Below are 21,814 nucleotides of genomic sequence, written 5' to 3'. Positions count from 1 at the left end.
AAAGCTTACTACGTAGCTTGAGTGCTCAGGATTGGACGAACTAGGACTGTCGCGGGACGCTGCGGAAAATACGGAAAGAGGCTTAGAATATCGAAGCGTAAGAATAGTGCTCAACTCCAAAGAAAAGCATGCGCGTGTCTTACCGAAGAGGAGCTGCGAGGACGCAGTGTGTCGATACCCGGTGCACTAAAGAGAGTGAATGTCAGCGTCTGAAAGGCGCCCGAGATATACGTCAGTGAAAAGTGGAGAAATGGGAAGATAGAAATAAAGAGAGGACATATGTGTGTGCGCTAATGGTCGGCCATATGTAAGTGTGGGAAAAAATAAATAAACAGCGAGGCCATTATTGCAATGAGTGACCAAAAGGTCCATAAAAGTAACATAACACAGTAGTGGTGAAATAAACGAGATATCTGCATTACGATGATGAAAGTAAATCAATCTTGCCAAAAGAGAACATGAAAATAACATGAAAATAACATGAATGTCAAAACATGCAAAATGAAAATCATTGAAGAATATGTAAGAGCATTACAGAGAGAACAACGTAAAGTTGTCAATTTAGAGGAAGCATGCCAGTTCAAATTTATCATTGAGACCCAGAGGGGTCAAAGTCTGCATAAACCAGATCCAGTGTGTCTCGCGTTGAGATAAATATTTATTGCAGTCTCTGTCTGGACGTAAATCAATAACTTCAAGTACCCCACATCTCAGTTGTGCGATGTTGTGTTTGAGGTTTCGCCAATGTTCAGCAATAGGGGAACTCGTGGTTTGGGTCCTGATTCGACTTTTGTGTTCATTAATCCTGACCCGTAGAGGTCTCTCAGTTTTGCCAATGTAGAAGAGGCCACATGGGCACTTAATGAAATACACTAGATGATGACTAGTGCAAGTAGCATTAAATCTGAGGTGAATGGGTTTGCCAGACCTGGGGTGGTGAATGATATTGCCTTTTACCATGTTGCTGCAGTTGGAGCAATTCATACACGTTGTCATGCCTTTGTATGTAACTTGAGGAATAGGTTGAGTGTTTAAGATTTCTTTCAGATTTCTCGCTCTCTTAAGCGAACATGGGTGTGTCATGAAATAAATCTTTGAAGTCCACTTCTGATTGTAGAAGAGACCATCTGTTGGTTATGATGTTTTTTAACTGTGGTGATTGTGTGGAGTAAGTGGAAACAAATACTTCTCTCTTAGTAGTTGATGCCTTCATAGTTTTGTGTAAAAGCTGCTCCCTTTTAACTGCTCGAGTTCTTGTATCAGCTTCTTGGATGATTGAAGGGGGGTATCCCCTTGCGCTGTATTTCTCTTTGAATTTTTCAATCGTTTGCATGCCAGTTTGCTCATCGGAATGTATGCGCTTGATGCGCAAAAATTGACTGTATGGAAGGTGGCGTTTCAGAGACCATGGGTGAAAGCTCTGGTATGCCAGAGCGTTGTTCCTGTCAGTTTTCTTAGTGAAAAGTGAAGTGGTTATTTTGGAGTCTTGTATCGTGATTAACACATCCAGAAATGGAATACTCGTGGCTTCAATTTGAAAGGTGAATTGAATCCGTGGGTGTATGGTGTTGAGTTCTTGTATCCTGGTTTCAAGTGTGTTACATGGGCCTCGCCAAATGATGAGAATGTCATCAATGTACCTTTTGAAAAGAAGTAGATGATCAAACCAATCATTCTTAGATAGAATATGCTCAATTTCGAATTTCATCATAAAGATGTTGGCGTAGCTGGGAGCACCCGGAAAACCCATGCTGGTTCCATTGGATTGCAAGAAAAAGAAATTCTTCCATTGGAAGTAACTGTGAAATAGGCAGAACTGCAAAATCTCCAGTAGAAACACTCTGTTTGCTCTAAGTTCATCAGTTTGTAAAAGTGCCCATTCTATGGCCTCAATGCCTTCAGAGTGAGGGATGGAGGTATACAAAGCAACCACATCAACAGTACTTAGCCAAATTTCTTCTCCTGGTGGAATGTTAATGGAAGAGAGGATGTTGAGCAAATGAGTGGTATCTTGCACGTAGGTGTCACTTGATTTAACAATGGGTTGCAAAAAAGTATCCAAGTATCTTCCCAGAGGATCATGTATTGAGTCACATACCGAAACAATTGGTCTCAAGGGTGGGTCCTTCAAAGATTTGTGTATCTTCAGGAGCATGTATAGACGAGGTCTACGTGGAAACCTGTTAAAGAGATAGTCTTTGGTTTTTGGCGTGATCCATTTCATTTCCAAAGCCTTATTCAAAATGTTATTAAGTACTTTCAAAAATTCATTGGTTGGATCCGCAGGCAAGGGAAGGTATGTGGATGTATCAGATAACATCAATTCAATGTTTTGTTCATAGTGATTCTTGTCCATGATCACAAGAGCGCAACCTTTGTCAGCCTGCGTGAAATGAAGGTCAGTGTTATCTTTGAGTGAACGTAATGCGTCCTTTTCTCTCTTGGATAAGTTTTGTTTGGATCGAATGGTAGGCGGTAACTTGGCAATGTCTTGTTTGGCTAGAGTCTCGAAGAGATCTATGGTCTTGTGGGAGATCGGTGATACAAACGTACTCTTGGGTTTAAATTCTAAGAGTTCTGAAGTGTCCTGAATAGATCCAGAAGATTCGATGGTAGAGAAAAAATATCTTAATCTTAATTTTCTCGTGAATCTGAAAAGTTCAACCTGGGCATCTAGATTTCTTGCTTGGTTAGTTGGTACGAAGGAACACCCTCGATTTAAAACCGTCATTTGAGTATGAGTTAATTCTTTTGCTGATATGTTTACAACTAGTGTTTCTTTTTCCTGGATGGTTTTCCCGTGTCCGGAACCTCTGCGGGTTTTTGCGGTCCAGTTTCCGTTGGTGGTTCGTTTGCGGCTGGACTGGTGGATAAAAAAATCATTTGATGTTGTAGAAGTACCTTGAGCCGGATCACTGGTGGATGCTGTCGAGACAGGAGGTCTGGACATTTGTGTATCAGTAATGGAAACAACACTCTCCTCCGATGACGCCGTGTCTGGTTTCTTTTGCCATGTTATTTTTTGTGCGTACACTTCAGCCCAGGAGTAGACCTTGTCTAGTTTATAGTCGATTGTGTCTCGACGGAATTTTCTGATTTTTCTTTCGTGAAGGTCTTTAGCATACGAATCCAATTTGGTGTTAATGTTTTCAAGAGTAGATTTCCAAGCTTCGGTCTCCATACGTTGAGTTAGGGTGGTCTGTAAATCTTTGATTTCAGTCTCTAAGCCAATAAGAACTTGTGAAAGTTCTTCCACTATCAATAAAATAAGGTTGAGCGAGCACTTATTCAGAACCGCGTACCACTTCTCCATGAATTTTTTGTTGAGTTTGAACAGCATGGGCTTGATTGCTAGACGTAATCCACGAGGGATTCTACTAAACCGATGGTACTGGATGAGCGTTGTGGCGTGCAGACGTTGGTTGATTTCACGTCGCATAAGATATTCAAGTTGTTTTATCTGTTGTTGCACTGGACCTGAGGACACGTCGAACTTCCTCACCTCCTTGATGAGGTCATATATGTCTGAGGCTTCTGCTGAGGTGTAAGCTTTCGTTTGTGCCTTGTTCTCTGTAAGATGAGCTATGCCGTCAAATGATGCCATGTTTAATTGAGGAAATGTAAACAGGTGGTGCCAAAATGGTTGCGGTGCAGAAACTTGAAAATACAGGAGAGCTTTCCCGAGCATGTTTTTCATTCTCTGGACATTCTATTTCTGTTTGTATATCCACTCGCATGTCACTCATATTTTCCGCACGAGCATGTTTACACTTTGGGTTGTGCACCTGCAGGATCGGTTAGCTGTATATTTTGGCTAGTTTCTATCACGCTGTTTTCATCACTGCTGTTTCAGCTTCATATTCTATTTTCATCTGTCACGGTTTCGTTTTTTCACTCACCACATGTTTTAATCTGGCACCTACGTTTTCCTTTTCTGTATTCACTAATCTGGTCTCGCCTTGCATTGAGTGGTGCTTCCGCCATCATTTTCGCATGATTCTCCTCACAACCTTGTCTGAGTAAATATATGCCTGTTGTTATTTGAATAATTCGAGGTTTAAAACATGGTTTATGTCATCTTTCTAGATCCCCTGACGAAGGGCTTTTTTCATAAGCCCGAAATGCATTGGGATTTGTTATTTCATGGAATTTGAAGATTGTTGCAATATGTCCTGGATTCTGTGAATTCCAACATTATCTTTGGATATAAACTTTTTTTCATCATGATTTCAATACATTGCTGACAATGGACTACAACCAATGTCTCATTTGGTCTGCTTTTTGCATCTTATAACACTTTGAACATTTTTCTTGTGTACAATTTAATGAACTAACCAAAACTTCGGAAGTATTTTGATTTACACTCCTCTGAGTGATCACGCTGTGCACAAGGCTACTTTGACTCACGTCTAGTATTTTCTTGCATTCACCAATATCCTCATGCACCCTTCGTTCCATTCATGCCAACGGCGCCGTCCTGGCAGTTTCCGGCTCAGACGATGTCGACGCCGTATGTGCAGTCCCCGGCTCCATCCGGCGAACCTTCTTCTCGGATTCGGTCGGCACCGGTTGCTGCTGCGGATCCTCCTCCAACGCCACTCCCAGAGTGTGGAGCCGCCGACATCGCAACCAAAGATGTGCTCGAGGAGAGAAGCGCAGAGGTTGATAGAGGAGGAGCAGTACCCGGCTGAAGAAGTGGCGGAAGGTGAAATTTAGGGGTCTGAGGATATGTTCGAGGGTCTGTGTAAGGCAAGTGGACTTGACACCTACCCGGAGTGGGACTTTGCTTCACAGAAAGCTTCCCCCTCGAAGGAAGTTGCACCTTACCATACTGTGATAAGGAAGGCTGCAGAGCTCTTGGATCTGCAGCTCCCTATGGCGGAGTATAAGCCTAATTTGCTCACAGAGGTACTTCATTTTCCATCCTCTGTGGTTGAACCACTCTTGTTGTTCAATGATGCCTTGACTGAGCCAATCCTTGCGGTGTGGTGCAATCCTGTTTCTGCTCCTGCAATTTCAAGGTCGGTGTCCAGAAGGTACAGGCTTGCTCCAGGGGATCCTGTGTTCCTTTCGTCTCATCCTTCGCCTGAGAGTTTGGTGGTGCAGACTTCATGTTCTAAGCAGTCCACAGATGCCTTTCCCCAGGCTTCTGCTGACAGGGATTCCAAGAAATTGGAACAATCTGCAAAGAAGGTCTTCTCTTCAGCAAGTGTGGCTTTGAAGTCTACCAACGCTGCCTGTTTGTTGGGGAGATACATTCATGCCCTTATGGACTCTGCCAAACAACTTCTTCCAAAATTATCTGAGGAAGATCGGGGAAATTTCTGTGAGTTACTGGCAGACACACAGGCTGCAGCTTGCCAAGGGCTGAGACACCGACGGGTATTTGTTGCGCTCTACAAATTGCCTAAATAAATAAGTCATCCAAGCTGGCCTGGACATGGCAGATCAGGCTGCCAGGGTGATGGGCTCATCCATTGCTACGAGAAGTCATGCGTGGCTAGATCTTCTGGATTTTCTCCTGATGTACAGGCTGCCCTTTTTGATCTTCCTTTTGACAGATCTAGGCTTTTTGGAGAAAAAGCTGATTCTGCTCTGCAAAGGTTCAAAGACAGTAAGGTGTACAACAAAGGGGAAGGGGGGAAGGCACAACGGAAGATCTCTCTATGTGCCAGGTTTGGCGAAATCACCACTCGTACAAAGGAGTGAAAGGTCCAGCCCTGGTGTTCGCCAGAAGTATCAAGTTCAAGAAGGGTACCAGGCCGTTCCTAGAAGAGTGCATGTTAGGTAGGTGTCAGGTTAGGGATGCTGTAGGACAATGTGGGGTACCTACAAGCGGAAATCCATTTTATTGGATGTAATGGCCTCACACACCCTTGCGAGTGTCATGCTTCTAAGTGAGAGAGAGAGAGTTCCCTTAAGGCACAACTTCGTACAGGTTTAAAATAACGAACCTTATGACGTGACAATTACATACAACAAATGCATAGGAAAAGTTACAAATTAATTTATTTTGAATACATTAAAAAAAAAACAATAGTTAATAGGGATAACTGAACTAGATCCCTAATCTAAAACAAAAGTAAAATTGAGACAGTACAGTTAATTGCGACATGCACAATTACAAGCAGACAGAACAGTAACAACATAAAATTGTTGGATATAGATTTGTATATTCTTGCTCCGATCTGGTAACACAGTATTGTATCGCTACCACCTCAGCGTATCAATTGTAGTGTTGGAGACTTGAATTATACAATTTTAGTTGCGTCGACGCGTTTCGGTGATGTTTCCTTATTATGACCACCTTTATCAAGACATGTGAATTGTCTGCCAAGCACAGGGGGTGCATACCATCTCCCCTAGGATAATATGGAGGGTCACTTGTAATAATCAAGGTCCGTGTCCTGATTGGAGCATGGGCTCAATTATCGCCTCATTGAAAATGCTGCTGCTAGTAGAATATTCTGTTCTGAGTGTATACGGACTTATGTAGTTCCCACTTAACATAAGTGACCAAAGTTAAATTGGTTTTACTGTCGGCCCTTAAGTGTATCAGTGATTAGGCCACACTTGCCGTGTACGGATATCCCGATCTCCCAACTTCTTACAGGTAATGTCGCGGGGAATTGTATATGGAAAGGGATTCACGGTTAGGCTTCTCGGGAAATACCTAATGGGACGGTAAATGACTCCGTTGTCCCTTAGGCTCCCTTCTGTGGCCAAATATAACGAGAGACTACCTCATCAGTGGTAAAGAGTTCTGTTCTCCGACTCGGACCCCCAGAGAGAACAGAACTCTTTACCACTGATGAGGTAGTCTCTCGTTATATTTGGCCACAGAAGGGAGCCTAAGGGACTGCGGAGTCAATTACCGTCCCATTAGGTAATTCCCGAGAAGCCTAACCGTGTATCCCTTTCCATATACAATCCCCCGCGACATTACCTGTAAGAAGTTGGGAGATCGAGATATCCGTACACGGCAAGTGTGGCCTAATCACTGATACACTTAAGGGCCGACAGTAAAACCAATTTTACTTTGGTCACTTATGTTAAGTGGGAACTACATAAGTCGTATACACTCAGAACAGAATATTCTACTAGCAGCAGCATTTTCAATGAGGCGATAATTGAAGCCCATGTTCCAATCAGGACACGGAACTTGATTATTACAAGTGACCCTCCATATTATCTTAGGGGCGATTGTATACACCCCCTGTGCTTGGCAGACAATTCACATGTCTTGATAAAGGTGGTCATAATTAGGAAACATCACTGAAACGCGTTGACGCAACTAAAATTGTATAATTCAAGTCTCCAACACTACAATTGATACGCTGAGGTGGTAGCGATACAATACTGGTGTGACCAGATCGGAGCAAGAATATACAAATCTGTATCCAACAATTTTATGTTGCAACTGTTCTGCCTGCTTGTAATTGTGCAGGTCGCAATTAACTGAGTGTAACGGGGTCGGGACGGGTGGCCGGGTCGACTGGTGGACACCTGATGATGCCTCCCCTTCTACCCTACAGTCGGAGTCGCCGAGGGATGAATGGACACCACGCCAAGGAAAATACGAGGAAACATCTGCAGGTTCCTTTAACTGGGCGTACAACGAAGGAGACGAGGCCACGCCTACCACTGACGTGGACGCATCGGGATGGTTGAAAACAGGGGAAGCCCTGTACGCGGCGTGTGACGTCACCGACGGCTCGAGTGGAGAAGGCGAGGAGAACCCTACGAAGGAGAACGAAGAGGACGTAAGGACGGGCTTACCGGATTGCGGAGGAGAGCCAGGAGGCCAACGACCCTGTCTTCCGCCGTGCCACACTCCCGAGGGAGGAGTGTGGCTTGCTCAGGTACGGCGGCGTTGGGCGGCCTGGGTGGGGAGAAAGAGTGCTCCCAGTACTTAGTATAAGTCCCCCGTTCGTGCCTCTCCTTGGTGTACTTCCCGATACCTGTTAACCACTTCCCCTCCTTCCGCCCTTACTTCCTTCCTTACCTCGCTCCTGTTCCCTGAAGCACTAGTCACGAGTGTGCCTGTTCGACTGCACGTTCACACCGGTGTGCCATCACTATCACTGGGTTCCCCTGGGGAAGCGCTGTATCAGATTGGCAACTAACGGCCTCCCTCTTGTCCGTTTTCTTCCCCATCTTGGCCCCATCATCGCTACACCGGGGAAGGCAGTCCCGAGAGAACATCACGTGACCAGAACCCTGGAGAAAGACGGCCTCACCACGGATAACCGGCAGTTCGCTAAAGAAAGACTTACTTACAGGACAAGACGTACTATAAAAATAAAGCCCAGTCTAATCCGATATACTGGTCAGCCTCTTCCTGTTGCGGCGCCTGTTCCACATCTAGCCAGTGTTCCCAGCCCCTCACCCCAGGTTACACTGTACTGTCTCAATTTTACTTTTGTTTTAGATTAGGGATCTAGTTCAGTTATCCCTATTAACTGTTGTTTTTTTAATGTATTCAAAATAAATTACTTTTTAACTTTCCCTATGCATTTGTTGTATGTAATTGTCACGTCATAAGGTTCGTTATTTTAAACATGTACTAAGTTGTGCCTTAAGGGAACTCTCTCTCTCTCTCTCACTTAGGTTCAATAACCCCATTTCCCTTGGCTTATTTAAGGGGTACCCCTCTGTCTTTTACGTCATGCTTCATCATCAGCAATGCTCCTCGTTGGGTCGGCGGTGCAATACCCAACGGGCAACACCTCATAGAGGGGCTCTTTAGCGGAGATCTTTTTCCAACTGCTATATGGGTGAAGTGCGGGTGTGGGGCCAGGGAAGAGTAGACGTGACAGTGATTAAAATGGAATCAAGGGTGCCAGGATCAAGTTTATTCTAGAGGTCCCTTGGCTCCAATTAAGAATTGGACTAGGACTAGACTTGTAGGGAAATAATGTACCCTAGTACAAGGCTAACCTGGTATGTGACTGGGTCAACATGTTTCTCGCCTGGGTGTCAGTTTGACTGGCGATTCATCAGGACCAGTGTCTTACTATGTTGGTTTAAAGGAAACTATCTACAGAATGACTATTCCTCTATTTTGCAATGTCAAAATCAGATGGAAAGGAGTTGTGTACCTGTGTTGCGCTCTGTGTTCATATCAGGTAATGGTATGCTACAACAACAGTGCCCGGCGGGTAGAACAGCGGGTGAACCTCATAGTATTCAGGTTTCAAAATCCCACGTCTTCTCAATCAGACCTACCCCTCGCCGCCGGACCCGGGAAAAGACAGTAAGGCCACAGCAAAATCCTTGGGTCTACAGACTCAGGCAAAGGGTTACTCAGGCAAAGGGTTATGGCTACAAAGGTGAAGTGGCTTTGGAAAGTCTTCCTTTCGTGGTTTCCGTCAGCCACAGCAGCCACTAAACCCCTTGTACAAGTCCTACAGGGGTAAAACCAGAGGTCTCCTTTGTGGAGCGGGTCGTCCGCCTTCTTCCTCCTCCTCTACCTCCCCAATTCCTCCTGATAATGCAGGAAAGCAGCCCTAGATCCGCCATCCTGGATCATGCAGGTCTTGTGAGGGGCTGGGTTACCCATTTTCTACAGGATTGGAAATTGGTCACTTCAGACCTTTGGGTTTTAGATATGGTAGAAAATGAGTACGCCCTTCCCTTCAGGGAATTCCCTCCTCCTTACCCCCTTGTCAAGGGTTTTGCATGGAGGATCATTTACTTCTTCAGAAGTAGGTTCTTGCCTGTTACAAAAAGGTGCGATAAAAGTGGTTCCTGAGCAGGAAAGGGGTCAGGGATGCTACTCCTATGATTTTTATTGTTTTTTTACAACATATAACATATAATCGTCAGCGCTTTGTCGTTACAGAGTGGCAGCCCAAGCAGTAGAGGTTCAGGTTGCTCACCCTAGCGCAGGTTCTTCAGGCGCTGCAACAAGATGCATATTTTCACATCCCAATCCTGAAGTCACACAGGAAGTATCTCCGGTTTCCGGTTGGTTCGGAACATTACCAGTTTGTGGTCATTCCGTTTGGTCTCACTTCTGCACTTAGAGTCTTCACCAAGGTGATGGCGGTGGTGGCTGCCCATCTCAGGAGGTCGGGATCCCGGTTTTCCCCTACCTGGACGACTGGCTTCTGAAGGCAGAGTCGCCAGAGATGGTGCGTAGTCAGCTGCAGGTAACAACTCCGCTGTTGTTCAAATTGGGTGTTTCGATAAATGTGCCAAATCTCACCTGGTGCCCTCTCAATGCAACCTGTTCATAGGGGCAGTACTGGATACCACTGTGTGTCGAGCTTTTACTCCTCCGCAAAGGATTCTCAACATTCACGAAATGATCCCTTTGTTTCAGAATGGAGAGGTTGTTCCAGTTCTGAAGGTCCTTTGCCTGTTCGCTTCTTGCATTCTGTTAGTCAACCATGCACGCTGGCACATGAGGGCACTCCAGTGGTGTTTCCACAGGCAGTGGGATCAGCACAACGGAGATCTCAGGGAGTCAGTCAGGATCTCCAGAGAAGCTGCAGCGGATCTGTCTTGGTGGAGAATGGAGGGCAATCTGTCTCAAGGAAAGCCCTTTCATCTTCCTCCATCGATGGCCTCAGTGATAACGGATGCCTCTACCCTAGGGTGGGGTGCTCATCTGGGGGATCTGGAGATCAAGGGTCTTTGGTCTGCAGTGGAAAGCAAGTGTCATATCAATCTTCTGGAATTGCTGGGGACACATTTGGTGCTCAAGGCCTTTCTTCCTTCCCTTCGCGGTCAGTCGGTTCAAGTCCTGATGGACAACACTGCCGCAATGTGGTATGTCAACAAGCAGGGAGGAGTAGGGTCGTACCTTCTCTGCAGAGAGGCGTTGCGGATTTGGTCCTGAGCTCAGGACCATCTGATTTGCTGGATGGCAAATCATCTGACCGGGGTGCTGAACGTGCATGCTGACAGTCTCAGTCTGCAGTTCTCCGCCGACCACGAGTGGAGGCTTCATCCGGAGGTAGTTCGACACATCTTCCGGGCATTAGGGACTCCTCGGGTGGATCTGTTTGCTACACTCGAGAACCCGCACTGCCCGTCATTCTGCAGTCTCCAGTTTCCGATGCAGGGGGCATTGACTGACGAGTTTCAGTTGAGTTGGAGCTCACAACTCCTTTACGCGTATCCTGCCATACCCTTGATGCCTCTGGTTGTGAGGAAGATTCGCCAAGACCGGGCTCAAGTTATTTTGATCGCCCCAGATTGGCCAAGAAGGGTGTGGTACACAGACCTTCTTCACCTCTTGTCGCACCCTCTGCTCGGTCTCCCTCTCAGGGTAGACCTCTTCTCGCAGTCGGAGGGGAAGCTTCAACACCCCCACCTCCAGAGCCTGCACCTTCATGCCTGGAGATTGAACGGGCCAACCTGAATTCTTTCTCTTTCCTGCCTGATGTGGTGGATGTTATTTTATCTGCCAGGCGACACTCCACCAAGTCCATTTACTCCTACAGGTGGTCAAGATTTGTTAAATGGTGTGGAGAGAGGTCTATTGATCCCTTAAAGGCTCATCTTTCTGATTTTCTTTGTTTGCATTTGGCCCAGCAGGGTTGTGCTGTGGCTACTGTTAAAGGTTATTTGTCGGCTTCATCAGCATTTCTTTGTTTGCCTGATCAACCGCCTCTTTTTAAATTTCCGATTGTTTGAAGGTTTATTAAAGGCCTTACTAATATGTTTCCGCCCACTCCCTTCACTTTGCCCTAGTGGGATTTAAATCTAGTTTTGACTTTCTTAATGAGTTCCCCATTTGAAACTATGCATAGTTGCCCTTTGAGACTGCTATCATTCAAAATGGTCTTCCTTGTGGCTATCACCTCTGCCAGGAGGGTGAGTGAGCTTCAGGCTTGGAGTTCTAAGCCTCCGTTTCTGACTATTCATGCTGAAAGGATGGTTCTCAGGACCAGGGCAGCTTTTCTGCTAAGGTGGTAACTCCCTTCCATCTAGGGCAGTTCATTACCCTCCCTACTTTCTTTCCTCCCCCTCACCCTTCCAAGGAGGAGGAGAGGCTTCACTGCTTGGATGTCAAGAGGGTGGTTAGTTTCTATCTGGATAGAACAAAGGACCTGCGATTGGACGATCAGCTCTTTGGGGGCTACGTTGGACGTATGAAGGGAAAGGTGGTGCACAAGCGCACTCTATCCAGGTGGATCATCTTGAGCATCAAGATCTGCTACGCTCTTGCTGGTAAGGAGCCTCCTGGAGGTATTAGAGCTCATTCCACCAGGGCTAAATCATCTACTTTTGCCTTGTCCAGAGGTGTTCCTGTGTTGGACATCTGTAAGGCTGCAACTTGGGCCTCCCTCCACACTTTCCCGAATCATTACTGCTTAGATTCAGAGGTGAGGAGGGACGGACATTTTTGCGCGCTCTGTTTTGCAAGACTTTTTGGTATAGAAGGGTGGACACCCTCCTCCGGGGGTTGGACTGCTGTGGGATTCTATTCATAAGGTGAGGAAGCACAGGCAGATGTATTCATCAGAAGAACAAGATACCTACCTTCGGTAACGCTTTTTCTGGTGTATATAGTATATGCCCGTGGATTCCTCACTGACCCACCCACCTCCCTATTGTCCACCCTTTTATACCTTAAAAGAGGTATTGGTTATTATGGTTGTTTCATATTGTCATTTTGTATTGCCTCTGTTTGCTTTTGTGTAGGCTTATAGGAAATGCTTGCTTTCTTTTGCTTTCCTTTTTCACTTTACAACGTGTGTGTGTGAATACTGTGTACTATGTATGCATTGTCTCTATGTTCGGTCCGCCAGTTCGCCTCGGAGGCACAGAAAAAATGAGTGGAATGGTCGTCATCACACCGACGTGGCCCTCTTATGGCTCCAGTGACGTCATGCGGGGCCGCGTGAGGAGCCATAGCATTAAGACAACTTCGTCGACGTGGAGAGCTATAAAAAAGTTTCCGCTGATTGCTGGCACAGGGGATATTCATAAGGTGAGGAATCCACAGGCAGATACTGTATCCACCAGAAAAAGTGTTACCGAAGGTAAGTAACTTGTTCTTCAGAGAACTACAGAGAAAAGTAGAATTCTTAGCCAAAGCTATAGAATCCTTTGTTACACTTCTATTTGGGTTCTAACCCTTTAAAGGGATATTTCCTTTTTACTGAAGGGTCAATTATAAATTCAATCTGAGATAACATTCAGAAATGTGCAATATAATAGGAGTACAGAGACGTATTATCTTTTTGGGTCCGGAGTATCATGACTTCCTTTTAATAGTTTTCAATCTACAAAAAGAGAGAAAATGGACAGTAGTCTTTCCATTCAGGAAGGTATTTTCAGGTAGATCTTTGCAATTTATATCTCAAAACATAGGTGTTTCTCTTCGGGTGGCCCTCCTTACAGCTTTTGTTAGGTTTTTACTTTCGCATGATGTAGATTACATGCAGCTGCTGTTGTATGTAGGGGTAGGATGCAGTTGGGTTGGGCAACCTTCTAAAAGCTCGGAAGGCTATCAGTGGCTAGAGGAATTACAACTTCCTGAAGATAAATCCTTCTAAAACAGAGATCCTTCTTATTACTAATGCCCCCAAAACGCCATTCTTTGGCCGTACTCACTTGGCACTTGCCCCTCCTTTGTATCAGCTGTGAAGAGCTTGTAATATCATAAAGGCACCTCACTTTTTTGTTCACTGCATCTCAGCGGTCTTGAAAATCTGCCTTTTTTATCTTAGAGTTCTTGGTGGAATGGTTTCCTACCATCCAATATGGTCATTCTCATCAATGTTTTCATTCAAGGCAGATTAGATTAGATTAGATTGGATTAGATTAGATTACTGCCATGCCACTTTATTAAATGCAGCAATGAGAAATCTGGCCAAGCTTTAGCCCATACAAAATGCAACAGCCTGCGCTATTTCTGGCCTGCACAAATTTGATTCTGGGTCTAGAAATATCAGATGTCTTCAACGGCTCCGACTTAGAAAATCAATAATTGTTAAATCCATTTTTTTCACAAAATGTTTCACTATAATCTGCAGCGTTGTCGGTCTAATAAATTCAACAAGTACCAACCTTCCAGTAATTCTCATGCAAACTCTATGCTCCTTTTTGTTACTCCAGATTGCAGGAAAAAGAATGGGGTGGGAAGTTCTTTTTCATCTGGACTGTCATATAGTTGAAGAGGATACCTTCGACTCCAAGACCTGAGACAAATGGATTTAAACATGGACACCCCATAAAGACCCGGCTATTTGATTTTGCTCTTAAATTCACAAATTATTTATTTATATCTGGCATCTTAAAAACTTGTTTTTGAGGTGAACATATCGCTGTACAAATATCCACATGATATGATAGTGATTAGACTAAGCTAGGGATGCTAGCTAGCGACAGATCAAGAGACTGAGATGCAGGTATGTCCTGCAACATGGTAAGGAAACTGGTGTGGGTCAAGCCACAGGCCATACATTTCTTTCTGAATTTACCCACTGGATTCAAACAGTGGAGGGATGTAATGTTCAGAGAGCAGAGTATTTTGAATCAGGGTTGTCCAATATAGGGTCAATAGGTTCTGGAGTGTCAGATCAATCAAACTTTCAAGCTTTATGCGTTTACAATAATCCTAGCTAAAAATATTTTGCCTGGTCACTGGTTAATTGTTGAGCTAACCTTCCTGGACCTATGTTGGACACACTAACAATGTTCACTTGACTACTACAAAACACAGCAGTTTCATGTGTTAAAGGAAATCTAAGTTATGTATTGCTATATACACTCGACTTTCATGGGCCTTCCCAGTAACAATTGACCTTTACATGTTGACTACAGCAGAACGGAATTATTTTCACCTGATGTACCACCACACAGCTTACTATATTGTCAATAGTTGCCAGATGCAGAAGACATTATATAGCTAGTCAAACGTACCAGCTTTTGACCAGTTCTGGGCTTCCTCAAAGAAATCCTCTCTTCAGCCTTCAAGAATCCTGAAAAAATAATTATCAACAGTTAACTGAATTAATGTTTCTGGTGAAATGCATTTCAGCACAAATCAATACACAGAGGGATATAGTTTTTCTCATACATTAAAGGCAATCGTCTTGTTTGTTAACTTCTGAAATTCCTCAAAGCCAAAACACCCAACTGCACTTGATATTACTCGCCCAAAATAGCGATTAGATTTTTGATGCCAGAGTCGACTAACACACGAAGTTGTGCAATCATTACCGTTTTTTAAAAGTTTCTATACATTTTTGACGCTGATTTACAAAGGTTTTTAGACTGTTTACCAGGCACTTTTTTAATAGAAATAGCATGCAATATTTTTCACAAATAGACGAATGCAATGCTTGAATACGTAAATGTTGGAACGACAACGTGTAAGGTTTCAAAGTAAGTAACTGATCGGTTGCTTAAAATCAGTTGTACACAAGTATTATACATGGCTGGTTTTCTTTTCGGCAATACATTTCGCATAACATCTACTTTAGAGACTACAACAATTAAGATTCTTGAACGATAGTTACACATTATAAACCTCGCCAACAACTGATAGGAACGTAATCATATTAACAAACTACTTTTCGCTAATATTTAACTTTTTCAATCTGGTATGATGCACTTAGAACAAGACCAGATGCAAATTATGCCCATGGCGAAGCGAACAGGTCTTAAAAAACAGTTTTCAGCAAACATTCAGGTTTAACCATACCTTTTAATTTAATCACGTAAGCATACATTTTTACCTCGGGCTGTAACCTTTTCAATTATTCAACTGCCGAACCCAGTTTCAAAACAACTTAACTTTGCTTCCTACCACGAGTGCAGCAGACCTGGTAACTAAATGTGCTAACGTTTGCCAACATGAGAACCACTTGCATGTTAAACCTAAGTCAGGCTGTTTCGAACATTCGTTAGCAGGTTCTTTCAGGATTAAGGATTCACAATCATTTCTTGAAAATCTTCCTCGTTTTATGCCACATACCAGGTGGAGGCGTACAGACCAGTGGTGTCTGGCACGGATCGGGAGGGAGAGGCGGTGGGAAGGGGTAAAGTAAAGAAACTTACCTTACCTCTTCACCGCTCCACCTAGTCGTCCCTCCATTCCGCAGCAACCAGGAAGCATACCCAGGCTCCCCTGACCAATCACAACGCTGACCAGTCACTACAATGCAATGCAGTGTTGATTAGTCTGAGCACCATGGTTCGGCGCTCATCCAGGGACTGGGGCCCTGGGCATGTTCTCCATGCAGGCCGTAATGCAGCCTGCATGGAGAACATCCAAAGTGTGCATGGTTGTTTGGCCGGCCCAAAAGGGCTGGCCAAACAATTATTGTGCACTTAAGAGGGTACCACTACACCTCCCCTGCTCAGAGAGCAGGGCAGACACACCCCGCCAGCCAAGCAGAAGCAGGAACAAATAAAATGATAATAACAGTCAGTTATTTTATTTTTCCTTTATTTTCACTACTGAAAGCAGTGAGGCAACGCTCCTCTGCCTTAGCCGAGGAGCCACCACTGGCCCAGACTAATTTGAATACACATTCTCTTTGCAAATTATGCTTTAAAATTATTTTATCAAACCCACTGAATTATATGTTTAGTCAATCCTTTCAAGTCTCGTCGGAAGCATGCGCCTATGCTCCCAAGGCATAAGCAAAGAGCTGCATGTACATTTTAGCACTGGTGATTTGAATGGGCAATGCTCCTGGACTTTAGAAGGCTTATGTGAGCAGGTGGAAGAAAACCTTCAGGATGATCTTTATTTACAGAGATGATTTAAAAAAAACAGCAAATGTTGGAACATATCCAAAATAAGGATAAGGTCTTTTTCTAACGTATTTTATATTATTATATGCACAGATTTGCTCATCTGTGCCCAATTTTCACTGATTAAACTGCCAAAACGTTTATTATAGCCAGTTGCTGAGGGCTATACCGGTTGTTGAAGGCTCTGAACTCTAGTTGATGGACTATAATGAGGGAGAGGGCCTTTAACCACCGGTATAGCCTGAGGCAGAAAGGCTATAAGGCCTTTAAAACACTCCATCCACTGAGGATAGTGTTAATTAATTAAAAAGGGAGAAACAAAAAGACAAGCATTGGAATGTTAAAGCAGAAAGCTTATACCAACATTCCAATGTTTTAATATCTTTATAGCTCACTCCTGAGGGCTATGCCGGTTGTTAAAGGCCCTGAACCTGGTTATAGGTCCAAGCCACAGGCGAGGGCCTGTAACGGGGAAGAGGGCCTTTAACAACCGGTATAGCCAGAGGAAGAAGAGCTATACAGCTATTAGAACATTTAACCCACGGGGAGTAGATTGATCTAAATTAAAAAGGGAGAAACAAAAAATCAAACATTGGAATATTGAAGGAGAAGATTTCCACCAGCCATTATAAGCCCAGAGCCACTCAATTGTCTTCAATGGAGCGCTCAACATTCCAGTTTTATAATATTAATTACATTTTCCAAAGACTTACTGAATTTGACCATATCCAAAGAAATTAATCTCATACAGAAGGCTCCCATTTCATAATTCTTTTGTCATTTACTGAGCCCTCCCCTCAGACGAAACACCCTACAACATTCAGGCCCCACTGGGTATTCCCAACCAAACTGGTCTGTGGCAGAAAATGTAATAAGAGGTTGTGTGAAGTTATCAGGAATTAGGAGAACATCATCTGCTTCAGCAGAAGAGTCCAGTGTAGTTACTTCAGCGTCTGCTGCAAAAACTATTCAGTGAGATTGCAGTGCATGTTGCAAACGAGGAGTCTAATGTGGAGAGATAACTTTCTTCTATTTTTATCACCACGTGTAATGGATCCAAGGCTTAGTAGCTTCATTTGGGCTCACCAGCTTTGCCTGCGTTTTAAGAAAAAACAGCCATTGAAGAGTAGGGTGGACTTTCATCAACATTCATGCTAACTCCTTCCATTTCGATAGCCTGCGGAACAGGCATCAAAGCAGTTAAAGATTTAAATTCAACACACCAAATAGTTTTTTTGCAGTTATTAAATATAAGTGTAGGTGTTTAGGGGAGAGTCATCTGCAGAAGAAGTGACCTTGCGTAAGTGTCAGATATAAAATGTATTTTGCTCGGCCTTAGTAGACCAACAAAATGAATGTTTTTGCCGGGGACCTCTGCTCTTGGTTTCCTTCTTAAGCATCAAAATTATTTTTGAAGCTACTCAGCCATTATTAAATGCATATAAGCAAAGAGTCGTTGGTTTGAAGGAACCTCATAAGCTCTGGAAGGCTGCTGAAGAGTAGTGTCCAGTAACTGTCCCAAAGCGTGGGGCAGCTGTTTTTCATTGCCTTGCCTAACTTAACATCTACATCTCCTAATCAGACAGCAATGTTTGGAGGGGGGTAGCTGTTCAGGTGGAAGGTAGGTGTTGCAGGACATAAAGAGGCTCAATAATGGAGGGCACTGATTTCACAGAAAAGAACAGAGAAGGCTGGCTGCATAGAACCCTCTGGGATCTTCAGAATGGGAGGCTTTCCCTCTGAAAGTGTCCAAAGCCCCAAATTCTTTACCATTCATCTTCACGGGTATATTGCATTAAACAAAACGTATCCAGTGTCCTAACTTTGCTAAGCAGCAACATAATTCAATGGTCTTCATAGATCGTTCTTCACCTATGCCGTCTTAGGTATGAAAAACAAGCTGCATACTGTCACAGACCTTGCAATGCAGTCTTCATCAAAGGGCAGGCAGTGTGTGACCTACTACGGGTTGTGCCTTTTTGAAAAAGATTCTTTGGGCCCTGTAACTTCGATCACAGTGGGAAGCTGAGTCCTGATATCATTCTACAAACTTCAGCACAAACCACCTTTGAAACCGTAGGCTGTCAGTGGCATAATGCCAACTTGTTTAATTTATACCCCAGTTTCTGGATTTCTAATACCTGCAAAAACAGGTCTTAGCACTTCCCGATATAAAGGTAGTTAATATGTCGACGCGGAATGTGTGAAAGCCAGACTATGTCATCCCTCAACATGAGTTTGTGGCATGAAGGTCTAGCAAGATATAGGAAGTGTACATGTAACTCACAGAGCAGTCTTCGTGACATTCAAGGTGATACGGGCAATTTTTCTAGGGTAGGATTGACAGCCAAACCTTTTGGTGATCCCCGTTTCAACATTAACCTAGTGGTGTCACAATTTTAAAAGTATTTCCCCCAATATGGACTGTCATCAAAAGCACAGTTTCGCCCCATTGCAGGAATAACTATCCACTTTATTGAAATTATTAACTAAAAGGATTTTTTCCTGCCCTTTACAAGAGCAAATCCCGAAACACCATCAGAATGGGAAGCAGCATGCTGAAACTTGTGAATAACTACAAACGTGTACATTATTGGATGTTCACCAACCTCTGCATGTGGTCACTCCTCCCAAAAGTCCACAACCCCTCGCCCTTAATAAGCAAATCTGTTCAGATATAAATGTTCCCACACTGGCAGAATTATTGAGTGTGTAAATCCCATCAAAGGCAAAATCCTCCCATTCCTCATCCTGCGAATCAGGCACGGGATTTTGCCCTCATAAATGTCATGAGGTTGTACTAAAAACGTTGCGAAACTATACCTCATTACAGGAGGTATATTTTGAGTCTGTACGCACACACCAGCAATGGAATTTGTTTATCACATTAAAAAAAACAATAGACAACATCAGACAGTTGTTTAAAATTTTAAAAAGTGGTACTTTCACAACTTGATAAACCAGCACAATTGCCTCCTCCGAGAGTCTCAATTTAGTTCCTCTCTGTCCCCTATTACCCCTGAAGAGTTCTCAGACTGTGGCTTTTGCCATTAAGAGCAACAAAACAAAAAGTTTTAAACTGAAATGAAGCAGTCAATGAGTTATTCGGTCATGATGACCTGAAAAATCCGTTAGGTAAAGGCGTTGGGGAAACTACGCCTCAGCAAATGTAAATAAATGTAAATGTGTGTATACTTTTAAAGCGTACTGTCGCCCCATCTCGGGGCATCCTGGCGCTGTATACCGCTGTGGAACCCTTTCTGGCTTTCCCTGTGAGATGCCCCTTCCTGGGCAGCCCTAAGGTGAAGCCAGGCATCCCAGCGCTGTTGGGGCCATTGTGGAGATTAAGCAAGCTATTGGCCAGAGTTGCAGAGTGGGACCCATGATTAGAGTAGGCACTGAGGCGAGAATTATTGAGTCGGCGGAAAATTGAGCCCAAGACCCTGCCATGTTGGTAATTGAACCCTGGTCCAGGGCCTGACCTCTGCTTCAGGGTCTGCCACTTCTAACCAGTGAGCCACACTTCTCCACAAAGATTACTGTTGAGTAATAAAACATTGTGTTACTAGTAAAAAAGTGTCAATTAACTTAATGTAGGTCAAGAAACCAGAAGCATTTTTCCAGTAACATTCATCAAGCATCACGGATAAATAAATCTGGCCCAATAACTTATATTATTTGTAACAAGTTTACTAAAAAACAGATTAACACAACTGCAAACATGGTTGGAAGAGGAGATGATAGAATGATTAATGTGATTGGTCAGATCACCATGCCATAACTTTCCTGATTCCCACAATAAAAAAAGAGCAAAACCACGCATCCCATCAAATTGAAAAAATGTACCAGAGACATCAAAGATCCTAATATAGATCTACAAGTAGCAAGACGCGAGAAGGAACTAAACCCACTTAACAACTTGTGGAACGCTAATGAACTCACTGAGCACTACACTAAATCAATGACGAATATAGTCAACTCCACCATACCACTAAAAAGAATATCTGAAAAGGATAAAAATCCTTGGTTTCATGAGACACTGAATGAAGATAGGCGTATACTAAGACTTGCAGAAAGAAAATGGAGACAGCACCCATCATCCCCTCATCTTAAAGCACTCAAAGATCAGAAACGAATACAACAAGAAAGTACTCAACTCCAAGAAAGAATTCTTTAGAACGGAACTGGACAGCACCAAAAACAGACCAAGGAAACTATTCAAGATATTAAAGCAGGCCAAATCCGCACAAGAAACTACTAAAACTCAACTGAGTTGTGAAGAATTCTCTGCATTTTTCACTGACAAGGCTAACAAGCTAGAAAAAGAGCACAGGTTGGCAGCAGACAACCTTCATAGTCAACTACCTAAACAAAACAAGGATGCCTCGACAATCGATCATGATAGCTTGAAAAACAATGCACAATGGGCAACCTTCAAACTATATGATCGGAATACCATTGACAAAACGCTTTCGGAGATTAAACCTAACAACCACTACAATGACCCCCTCCCCTCTAAATGCTTAAAAAGGATCAATCACATTGTCGTCCCAGTATGGACAAAACTAATAAATGCTTCATTTTCTCAAGGGATCCTTCCAGATTGCCTAAAAACAGGTCAAGTCCTCCCTATCATAAAAATACCTACAGCGGACACGGCAGAGCCAAATACCTTCCACCCAGTAACTAATATTCCTATACTTGCCAAACTAATCGAGAAATGTGTACAAAATCAACTGAGCAACCACATCGCCAATTTCAACCTGCTGGACGACTGCCAATCCGGATTCAGACCAGGCCACAGCACGGAATCAGCAATCTTACACATAGTGGATGACACGCTGCAGGCCTTAGACCACAATCAAACATGCCTACTAGTACTTCTTGACCTGTCGTCCGCCTTTGACACGGTAAACCATGAAAAATTACAAGCCAGGCTTAAAGACAGGATGGGAATATTTGGAATTGTTCTGAAATGGTTTCAATCCTTCCTTCAAATCAGAACGCAAAAATTGCTAGTCAACCAGACGCTCTCCCCTTCATGCCCTAATTCAATTGGAGTCGCTCAAGGATCAACACTATCCCCTTC

General features: G+C 43.7%; 1 protein-coding gene across 4 annotated transcripts in view; it reads right to left on the bottom strand.

The window, feature by feature from the left end:
- SGMS1 (sphingomyelin synthase 1) overlaps positions 1-21,814 on the bottom strand; it is a 1,111,197-nt gene that overhangs the window by 490,954 nt on the left and 598,429 nt on the right. For 3 of the 4 annotated variants that reach the window (XM_086921962.1, XM_086921963.1, XM_086921964.1), the window contains one exon: positions 14,884-14,942. The gene's annotated coding sequence lies outside the window, so the exon portion shown is untranslated. Of the gene's footprint in view, positions 1-14,028; positions 14,048-14,883; positions 14,943-21,814 lie in introns of those variants that run through there. The other variant, XM_086921966.1, reaches the window with a different exon arrangement.

The sequence above is a fragment of the Lissotriton vulgaris genome, chromosome 5 (assembly GCF_964263255.1).
Source record: "Lissotriton vulgaris chromosome 5, aLisVul1.2, whole genome shotgun sequence".
In the NCBI taxonomy this organism is placed as follows: Eukaryota; Metazoa; Chordata; class Amphibia; order Caudata; family Salamandridae; genus Lissotriton; species Lissotriton vulgaris.
The sequence above is the reverse complement of the archived record's forward strand: the minus strand, read 5'-3'. Positions and strand labels throughout refer to the sequence as shown.